This window comes from Montipora foliosa, chromosome 10, assembly GCF_036669935.1.
Source record: "Montipora foliosa isolate CH-2021 chromosome 10, ASM3666993v2, whole genome shotgun sequence".
Taxonomy (NCBI): domain Eukaryota; kingdom Metazoa; phylum Cnidaria; class Anthozoa; order Scleractinia; family Acroporidae; genus Montipora; species Montipora foliosa.
Genome location: NC_090878.1, coordinates 11,127,811 through 11,128,115, shown reverse-complemented (window position 1 = coordinate 11,128,115; position 305 = coordinate 11,127,811).

Below are 305 nucleotides of genomic sequence, written 5' to 3'. Positions count from 1 at the left end.
CTTTAAAAACGGTGTATTTGTTTAGCCCAGATGGACAAATTTGGGACACTAATAAAATAGCAACTCTAATTAACATATGGTACTTACCGGTATAGATTTTGACTATTTACAGGAGAATGATAAAAACTTAATGAATATAAGAGATATTCTGTTAACTTGTGTGCAAAATAAGATTGTAAAAAAAAAAAAAAAAAAAGAGAATAAAATCATTCTATTGGCTACAAAGATTACAGCAATTGTCAGTTGAAATGTCTGCAAGGTTAAGTTTTCTTTTTTTTATATTAAAAACGAGTAAACTGGGCGAA